The sequence below is a fragment of the Triticum aestivum genome, chromosome 5D (assembly GCF_018294505.1).
Source record: "Triticum aestivum cultivar Chinese Spring chromosome 5D, IWGSC CS RefSeq v2.1, whole genome shotgun sequence".
In the NCBI taxonomy this organism is placed as follows: domain Eukaryota; kingdom Viridiplantae; phylum Streptophyta; class Magnoliopsida; order Poales; family Poaceae; genus Triticum; species Triticum aestivum.
In genome coordinates, this window is record NC_057808.1 from 59044422 (window position 1) to 59054518 (window position 10097).

General features: G+C 49.8%; 1 non-coding gene across 1 annotated transcript; it reads left to right on the forward strand.

Annotated features, from left to right (window-relative positions):
• The first annotated feature begins 2933 nt into the window (after positions 1-2933).
• Positions 2934-3006, forward strand: TRNAK-UUU (transfer RNA lysine (anticodon UUU)). Its single transcript has one exon. It is a non-coding gene; the product is annotated as a tRNA-Lys (tRNA).
• Positions 3007-10097: the final 7091 nt, after the last annotated feature.

Consider the following 10097-nt stretch of genomic DNA (forward strand, 5'->3'; position numbering starts at 1 on the left):
GCCGAACTGGGCCGGCCCAGCTCGCCCGCCAGGCCGCGGCCCAGCCCGACGCCCGCGCGCCGCCGCCTCCGACTCCGGGAGGAGTCCGCCCGGCCACGACATCGCCGACCGCCACCCGTGTCGCCGCCGGACTCCCCGCCGCATCGCCCCCTCCTCCAAGCCACCGCCGCCTCCTCCCGCATATAAAAGGGGGAACCCTCGACCCTCTCCCTCCTCCACATCTCGCAGTCGCCACCGCAGCTCGCGCCCGCACTCGCCGGAGTTCGAGCCGCCGCCTTGTCCCGCGCTCCACCGGCGCCCTCGACCGAAACCGCCGCCACATTCGACTTCGCCTTGCCGCGTCGTGCCCCTCTGTGTCTCCGCCCGTCACCGCCGACCCCGGAGCAGCCGTCCCTGTCCGAGGCCGAAACCGCTGCCGCCGCCGTCTCCCTCACCGCCGCGCCGTCAACCGCCGTGGTAAGCTCTTGTCCGTCCGATCTTAGATCTAGGGTCTAGATTAGATCATTTTTTTAAACCGGTATGTTCTATTTAACGAACGTTCACTGGTTTAGCCCTGCCGCGAACACTTTTTGGCCAGTAGTTTTCTGCCACGTGGCCAGGGACCTAGTTGTAGTTTTGTTTCTTTCAGTTTAGCCCCTGGTTTTCAAACCCTCACAACTTTTCGACCATTTATCCAAATTCAGTGAAACCAACGCCAAATTCTTCGTCATGATCTCAACTGTCTAGAGAACTTATTAAATCAGCTTTTTGAAATTATAAAATTCTAATTATATCAGATTCAAATTTAAACTTGTTTGGCTATAACTTGAGTTTTATAACTCCGATTTAATTGATTGTTTTATCATATCAAAGTTCTTGACATGTACTTTCAGTTAATATAAAAATCACATAATTGTGCTACTATTAAAAATATGTTTCTAACTAGAAGCTTTATTTGATGTTTTTTGAAGTTTTTCGAAGTGTTTTCTTTGTTTCTTTCAAGTCTTTGAGTGATTGCTTATGTGTGGTTATAATTGCTTGCTCATGATAGATTGATCGGAGTGTGAAGAGTAGAACTATCAGGAATTATGAGTGCGAAGAATCTTCATCAATAGTACAAGGCAATTTCACACTTTGATCATATTCTTCCTATACCCAGTTTTTACTTGCATTAGTTTCACCCTCAAAGATTGCATGAGTAGGGTTGGGAACATGTGGTATTGCTATGTAGTTGATGAGGTAGGAACCTATTAACTTTTTTATTCACCCCGGGAATATTCGTTATGTCATATATTGCTTAGCCATGGTTGTAGACGGGGATTGTTATGTGAGATTCATGAAAGATGCGAGAGATAATAACTAAGGGAAACTTAAGGTGGCTACTTTAACACACATCTGGGTGGAATGGTTGGGGCACCCTGGGGATACCAGTGGCTTGCCCGGGCACTTGGGGAATCTAGTGTTGTCCTAGGAGATCCCGAGGTACCCGTGTGATCATCCTATGGAATGCCACCCAGGCTCAAAGGGATCATAAGATTATTCATGCTAGAAACTTCCGTGTGCAGCCACAAGCCATTATGGCCTCTGGCATAGTTGAGTAAGTTGTGGGAAACCTTTCCATGATGGGCTAGCAGATGTAGGGGAATTGTAGGTGTACCGGCCTATCTATCGGTTAAGGGGACCTCTTCAGAAAGGCTATGTCTCAATCTTCCGATCATGGATGCGATCGAGTCTTGTGGGGAAAAGTGCGCAAAACTCTGCAGAGTGTACAAACTAATCATGATTAGCCGTATCCCCGGTTATGGACATTTTTGAGTTTCTGATATTTGAATTATTGGTTGATCTAATCACTTTACTTAATGAATTTGTTGGTTATTATTATTATTACTTGGTAATTTTGGGACTGAGTTGGGGTTACCTTCTCAATAATGGCATAAACTTGGTAGGAAATAAAAATGTATTCCTTTGTTGTAGGGAAAAATTAGCTTTATGCAAAAATTAAACTTAGAGCCTCCACGAGCCAAATATGCATATAGTGATAGACATTTCCATTATTATTCTATGGTGTGAAATTGCTAGTACATTCAATGTACTGACCTACATGGTTGCAATGTGTCATGTTGCAGGAATTATCCGACGAGTAAGTGATATGTTAGGGTTGCGTTGTCTACACTCAACTTTGCCGTTGGTGTTGTTGGGACTCCACAATTTTGTTGTTAGTTCTGCTATATGGATTGAGGTAATAGTATTTACGTTACTTTATACATGTGATTTACCTTTGTTATAAATCCTCGAGTACTGTGTGTGTCAGCATACTGATCCAGGGATGACACTTAAGCACAGAGACTTCGATCCATTGGGATCGGGTCGCTACAATCGGAGGAGCAGGGTGGGATAGAAGGGTAGTTTCGGAGTTCGAGATGTCTGAGCTTGGAGGTTCCGCTTCTCTAATGTGATAATAAAGCAACAAACAATGCCGCTCCCGTGCGCTCATCCCTTGCTTGTTCTTGAGCGCTAGTCATTCATCCCTAGCTGGGTTCTTGGGATATCTTGATTCTCTTTATGATGATGTAAGGGTCGGCAACAATGAATAAGGAATCGGTCGGAAGTTCGCGCCAATCGATCTTCTGTAGGAGTAGGAGGTAGCGCGAATCCCCTCTTTCTTCATTTAGAAGAGTGCTGGACCTCCACAACGTCAAACCATAGAACACAGCTCCTTTCGATCGAACCCTAGTAAAGAGGACTTTACCTTTTTCGTAGATAGTCTGAGTTCAAGCTACTATAGTCTCCCCCGCTGACCTTCTTTTTAGATAGAATCCTCAATGAGTTGAAAGGACTCCCAGACTTGCTCCATAGTACTATACCATACAGAGCCGCGCCCATGTGATATGGTAAGAAGAAAAGGGGCCCGACCGCCCTCTTTTCTTTTCCGCACCAAGCCTTCTTGTAAAATCGGGTGTATTGCTCAGTTGGTAGAGCATTGGGCTTTTAACCTAATGGTCGCAGGTTCAAGTCCTGCTATACCCAAAAAAACCACTCTTGTATTCTTAAGGATGCATAGTAGCTTTCAAAGAGCACTCTTTGGCCTTGAGAAAAGCCCCTTTCTCGTCAACATCTCGACTTCGCGCGTTGTTTGAGGTAAGTATAAAGGAGATCAGATCTGTCCGGGGAATCGAAGGATACAGAAATATGGAATCGAGCACTGATTATAGGAAACAAGCAAACAGAACAGGTTGGATCCCATCTTTAACTGCACAGAGCAGCAACCTACTATTGATTGGTGATCTTACCACTACAGAAAAAAGACACATCCGTGACATTTTGGGCCGAACGAAATTTTTTCCTGTCATACTTATGACACTTCTATGACTATAATTGTGACAAAACCCGGTATCATCATAGATGTGGTGGGGTCCTACTTCTATGACAAAAAATCATGACAGAAAATGGGCTTTTCGTCCTGGGCGGGCCGGAGACGCAGCTGCATGACATTCTTTGGGCCGTCCATGATGGAAAAAACCATGGTAGAAGCGAGGGCGCGGAAAATATCGGGGAGTCCCCGGTTACGGTGGGTGGTCGGGGGCCGAGCGATGCGCGTTTCTCTCGTACGTACGCGCGTGTGTGCGAGACGTTGGGCTCTAACTGAACCCAAGCGATTGCACTGCAGGCTACGCGTTACTGAACCCGAGCGATCGATCGATGGCTGTTAACTGAACCCGATCGAGCGATTCCTTCGCTACTGCTGCTAACTGAAGCCGATCGATGCTTCCTCTGGATGAACAGTGAGCGTTGCGCTGGGGGGGGGGGGTTGGATGAACAGTTCCCGGTGGGTGTGGATGAACAGGACCCCGTGGTGTTGCCTCTGGATGAACAGTGCCCCGATCGATCGAGCCGGTTGGGGCTGGATGAACAGGACCCTGTGGAGGGCAGGATGAACAGGACCACCCCGTGGAGGGAAGGATGAACAGTAGATGGTGGAGGGCTGGATGAACAGTAGCCCGTGGAGGGGTGGTTGAACAGGAGCCCGTGGAGAGGGCTGGTGAACAGTAGCTGGTGGAGTAGCGCGCGGTGGAGGCTGGATGAACAGGAGCCCGTGGATGAACAGTCGCTGGTGGAGGCTGGAGGAGGTCGACGGTGGATGAATAGTAGCCCGTGGAGGCTGGAGGGGGTCGACGGTGGAGATGAACAGTATCCCGTGGAGTCCCGTTTTGCGGTACTCCACACCCCTCCTGATGAACAGGACCCCCGTTTCGACCGTAGCGCTCCAACACAAGTCCGTTTCCTCCGTTTTGCGGTACGCCACACCCCTCCCGATCAACAGGACCCCCGTTCGACCGTAGGAGGTCCGTTTCCTCCGTTTCGCGGTACGCCAGACCCCTCTCGATGAACAGGATCCCATTTCGAACGTGGCCGGTCGAACACAAGGTTGTTTCCTCCGTTCTGCGGTATGCCAGGCCTCGTTTCCATCGGCTGTTTCGTCCAAGCCCTCCCGATGAACACGACGACGCATTCCATTCCGACCCAGCCGGTTGGCTCCCCATGAACACGACGACGACGCTGTTTCTCCGTTCCGACCCAGCCATGTACACGAGCCTTGGCCATACGTATGCGCGAGTAGGCGTTCGAGACCCTTCCCGTATGTGCGTACGTGGCCGTATTTTCTTTCTTGCACACTGGCCGTTGTACGTACGTGTACATGCTACGTGCACGCCTCTACTACGACACATGCGCGCCTCTACACAGTATGTACGTACACTTTCTCGACCAGAATGAGGTCCCGACTGTCAGGCACTTCCTTGCGTGCGAAGATGTAGCTGGTGGGTCCCAGCAGTCATGGGGCGAATCATTTTTTTGCCCGGACGCACTTCCTTGCGTGCGAAGATGTAGCTGGTGGGTTCCAGCAGTTAGGGGGAAACATTTTTTGTGAAATACGGTGGCCCGTCCGGTGGGTCCCCGCTGTCAGGTGGAGGAATAATTATTTTGCACGTAATAAGGAGGCACTTCCTTGCTGCGGTCGTGGACCCAGCTGTCAGCCTCTCCACGTATAGTCCACGTCCGATGGAAGCCGTTCCTTGACCACGTTGACCACGCCGCGCTGAGAGCACCAGGGCGGTGGACGACGGTGAGGCCTAGGAAGGGGACGATGCGGAGCCGGGGAAGACGCGGCAGTGGATGCCCACACGTAGAGGAGTATGAGGGTTCACTGGTTCGCTGCGGTGTGAGGCTGCCGTCGCCGCAGAATAACAGGGGGTGTGGGTGAGTAGAGGGATGGCCTGGCTAGCAGTGGGAGTAGTAGGGCGGGGTGAGGCCTCCGCCGCATCGCAGCCGGCCACGGGAGGCAGGAGCACGAGGCACGACCGGCACTGGTTTGGGCGGCTGGAGCAAGAAGACCACAGGTTGAAGAAGCACTACGGCCGTTGGATGGACATCGTACGGTGAGTGGAGCTAGAATCGTGCATATTGACTAAGTTGACAAAGCCCTCCGTCCCCGTCAACTTAGTAGGCCCACAAGTCAGCCTGCCACTATACTGGGTCCCAGCTAGCAGGGGGAGTATTCATTTTTTGTGCGTAATAAGGAGGCACTTCCTTGCGTGCAAAGATATAGCTGGTGGGTCCAAGCTGTCAGCAGCGGTAACATTTTTTCCACAAAATACGGAGACCCTTTCGGTGGGTCCCAGATGTCAGCTGGAGGAATCATTATTTTGGGCGTAATAAGGAGGCATTTCCTTGCGTGCGGCCGTGGACCCAGCGGTCAGCCTCTCCACGTACAGTCCACTTCAGATGCATGTCGGTCATTGACCATGTTGACCAGGCCGCGCCGAGAGCACCAGGGCGGTGGACGACGGCGAGGCCTAGGAAGGGAACGACACGGAGGCAGGGAAGACTCGGCAGTTGTTTCCCACGCGGAGGGGAGTATGACTGTACGAGGGTTTACTGGTTCGTCTTCCGTCACCGAAGAATAACAGCAGGTGTGGGTCAGTAGAGGGATGGCCAGGCCAGCGATGGGAGTACGATGGGGCGGTGGGGCTTGTGCAGCGCACAGCCGACCGCGGGGAGGAGGGAGCAGGCAGTTCCGTCGGCGCTTGTTTAAGCGGCTGGAGCAGGAAGAGCAGAGATTGAAGAAGCATGACGGCCGTTGGATGGAAATCCAACAGTCACTGCTTGTGCGTCAACCTTTTTTTTAGGAAAGCCTCAAATCTGTGGAAAACCGCATACAACCCATCTGCCATTATTTCTAATAATTTATAGCCCAGTTGCTAATTCTTAAGGTTTTTTTGGAGCCCATATTCTTTTTGTTAGCATTACAACCCATATTGTGGCCACGGTTAAAACATTATACGAAATTTTGCATATTTCGGTGCGGTCCGAACTGTTTTTAATCCCGAAATTTCGAGTCACATTCAAACTGATTTTAAAAATAAATGTATATCAATATAAAATCCAACAAATTGTCCACACATAAAAATCAATGCAATTTAAAATCTCGAAATGAAAAAAAAAGAAATTTGAAACTAATTGCCAGTTTCATGTGTTTTAAAAATGTACAGCCCATTTCTCATTACTGATAGGCCATTTTCTCGGCCAGCCGAATGAAGCTCTCCTCATCTTAAAAGATTTGCAGCCCAACAGGCCTGGCAAAGTGACTTACTTGGCAAATCACAAAAAAACTGGGCTGTGGCCGTCGACCCAGCTGCGGCCGTGGACCCAACTATCAGCCTCTCCACGTACAGTACTCTTCGGATGGAAGTCGGTCGTTGACCACATTGACCACGCCGCGCCGAGAGCACCAAGGCAGTGGACGGCGGTGAAGCCTAGGAAGGGGACGACGCGGAGCCGGGGAAGACGCGGCAGTGGATGCCCACGCGGAGAGGAGTACGAGTGTTTACTGGTTCGGCTGCGGTGTGAGGCTGCCGTCGCCGCAGAATAACAGAGGGTGTGGGTGAGCGGAGGGAAGGCCTGGCCAGCGGTGGGAGTAGTATGGGGGCGGTGAGGCCTCTGCGACAGCATAGCTGGCCACGGGAGCCAGGAGCAGGCGGCACAACCGGCGCTGCTTTGGGCGGCTGGAGCAAGAAGACCAGACGTTGAAGAAGCACTATGGCCGTTGGATGGACATCGTACGGTCACTGGAGCTAGAATCGTTCATATTGACTAAGTTGACAAAGACCTCTGTCCCCGTCAACTTAGTAGGCCCACAAGTCAGGCACCCACTATGGTGGGTCCCAGCTAGCAGGGGGTATTCATTTTTTTGTGCGTCATAAGGAGGCACTTCCTTCCGTGCGAAGATATAGCTGGTGGGTACGACCTGTCAGCGGGGGAACGTTTTTTCCGCGAAATACAGAAGCCCTTCTCGTGGGTCCTAGCTGTCAGGTGGAGGAATCATTATTTTGCGCGTAATAAGGAGGCATTTCCTTGCGTGCAGCCGTGGACCCAGCTGTCAGCCTCTCCACGTACAGTCCACTTCCGATGGATGTCGTTCATTGACCACATTGACCAGGCTGCGCCGAGAGCACCCGGGCGGTGGACGACGGCGAGGCCTAGGAAGGGAACGACATGGAGGCAGGGAAGACTCGGCAGTTGTTTCCCACACGGAGGCGAGTACTACTGTACGAGGGTTTCCTGGTTCGTCTGCCATCGCCGGAGAATAACAACGAGTGTGGGTGAGTAGAGGGATGGCTAGGCCAGCGATGGGAGTACAGTGGGGCGGTGAGGCCTGCGCGGCAGCATAGTCGGCCGCGGGAGGAGGGAGGAGGCAGTCCCGCCGACGCTTGTTTGAGCGGCTGGAGCAGGAAAAGCAGAGATTGAAGAAGCACGACAGCTGTTGGATGGACATCCAACAGTCACTGCTCTCGTGTGCATTATTTCTAATAATGTACATCCCATTTGCTAATTCTTTAAGAATTTTTTTGGAGCCCATCTTCTTTTTGTTAGCATTACACCCCATATTGTGGCCACGGTTAAAAAGTATACGATTTTTTTTTTGCATATTTCGGTGCAGTCAACTATTTTTAATCCCGAAATATCGATTCACATTCAAACTATTTTGAAAAATAATTTATATAAATATAAAATCCAAGTAATTGCCCACGCATAAAAATCAATGGAATTTAAAATCTTGTAATAAAAAAATTGAAACTAATTCCCGGTTTGATGTGTTTTAAAAATGTACAGCCCATTTCTGGGCAAACCGAATGAAACTCTCCTCGTCTTGAAAGATTTGCAGCCCAGCAGGGCTGATAAAGCAAGTAGGCCTCGTTTGGGTATTTCTTCAAAAAATAGAACTGGGCTAGCCATTTTCAGCAAGAAAAAAACACAACTGGGCTCATGATGTGGTAAACATAAATAAAACCCTGGCTAGACGGGCCACAGCCCCTGCACAGCCCCGTTGTTACCCTGATCCGTCGCTAAAACTAGTATAAATAATAGTTGCTTGTTCCTCAAAAAAAAACTGCGCGACCTGCTGGGTCCCTGGTGTCAGCCACTCGTAGTGTAATTCTCTCGTTTATTGACTACGTTGACAATGGCGTGAGCCCCAGATGTCCAACCATTAGGAGGAACCATATTTTTGGGCTTGTAATATAGAGGCACTTGCTTGCGTACTGCCATGACGCTGGTGGGTCCCTACTGTCATCCTCCCCGCATACAATCACCTCATTGTTCCTCTCGGTTGTTGACGACGTTGACAACGCAAGAGGGCGGCGCACCGTGCACGGCGAGCGAACCAAGGCCGCAAGGCGGAGGATGACGGCGAGGCCTCGGACGGAATGAACAGGAGCCGTGGAAGATGCGTCGGTCCAGTCGCAGGCGAAGGGGAGTACGAGGGTTGACTGGTTCGGGTGCGGGTGCGTGTTGGGGCTAACGTCGCCGGGGAATAATAGGACGTGTGGGGGAATAGAGGGATGGACTGGCCAACGTTGGAGGGTATGTACGGTAGGGCGGTGGTGGCGCAGCCAGCCATGGGAGGCAGGAGCAGGCGGAGCCGACGGGGTGGTTTGGTTTGGGTGGCTGGAGGAAGAAGAAGACAAGAGATAGAAGACACACGACAGATGTTGGATGTCAATCCAACGGCTGGTAGGCAGAATCGTTTGTTGACTGGCTAGTAAGTCGACACCACCTTGGATAGGCTATTTCCTCGCGGGTCCCAAATGCCAGAATCGAAATCTGTCATGGTTATGCAGCCCTTCCTATGAAAATTTACAGCCCATTTGATGTGCTAGTTGTAAATAAGTTTGTGGGTGCTGGTGGGGGCTAATCACTTGGCTTCTGTAATGCACAGTGAGCTCAAGTAGCCGACGAGAGTGATGTTATTTCCCTTGTTTGGGATTTGTTAGTTGTTACAATATTTCACTCTAAATTAAATGACTGGCAAGCCATTTGCCTTGCTTCAAAGAAAATATGACAGTCACAGCCGAGTTGAAAAGGGCAAGAACATCTAACTCCAGCTTACAAACTGTACAAAAGCACGAGGGTTAATTGTTCATCAGGTTTACAAAAAACCCAGGTTGAAAAGGGCAACAACATCTAACTCCAGCACTATTTTTGGCAGTCACAGTCAAATGGATCGGTCAGGTCCATAGAATGAACATCCTGGGTCGTAAAATTTACTGGATTATGACCTCAGTATGTTGTAAATAGAAGCCCGACATGTTCAGAAGCTCTTTTGCCCACCTGAAACTCCTTTTTTTGCTCTTCCACATACCCATCCGTCAAAACCATGCCGTTGATAAACTTAAGCCTGATGGACAATAGTAACCTCGCATTCAGCAGGAGTGACAAATCTAGTGTTTGCACGATTGGCTACATATCGTTCTAGCGTTATTGTGTTCAATCGAATCTCATGAGAAGTGAGAAAATCTCGATGCTTACGAATCCACCAATTGGTTATAACTTTCTTACCCCGTCCCGTTGCCTAAATAGACATGAAGATTGAAAACAGTTAAGGTCTAAAAAAAGGAGTGTCGAAAGAGCAACAGCTAAACGGTTAATTCTAGTACACTATATGCGGGCTTCAAATGTGCATGAAATTATCACCTTTATATACAACTTCTCCAGACATGGAAAGCATTGCAGCAAACCAATAATATTGCTCAGATCAAAACTATTCATTTGGATATATAAGA